Here is a 360-nt window from a genome sequence, read left to right as displayed (position 1 = left end):
CCTTTGCACTCTTTGTCTGGTCCTTTTCAATTTGCATAGAAATGTGGAACTTGATAGATCGCTATATTTTTAATGCGCTTGTGATAAACTGACACCAGGGTTAGACATTACTTTCAAAGCTCGAGGTAAACTGAATCAGCATGCTAGATGGGCCTCTCTCTGACCAAAACTGTAATCTTCAGGACCAGCAAACTCAGCCCAAGGCAGCTAATCCCACCTCCCTACGCGGCTGGCTAATCGGCAGCCCCGACTCACCAATCTGTCCTTTCATTCACTGAGCCACCAGCCTGACTTATGAGCTATACAGTCTTTTTGGTTGTTTTGGGTTTGTTTTTTGTTTGCTTTTTTTTTTTTAAGCAA

Source organism: Rhinolophus sinicus, chromosome 2, assembly GCF_057876585.1.
Source record: "Rhinolophus sinicus isolate RSI-liver-muscle chromosome 2, RSI-T2T, whole genome shotgun sequence".
Taxonomy (NCBI): Eukaryota; Metazoa; Chordata; class Mammalia; order Chiroptera; family Rhinolophidae; genus Rhinolophus; species Rhinolophus sinicus.
This window is presented reverse-complemented; position numbering follows the sequence as displayed.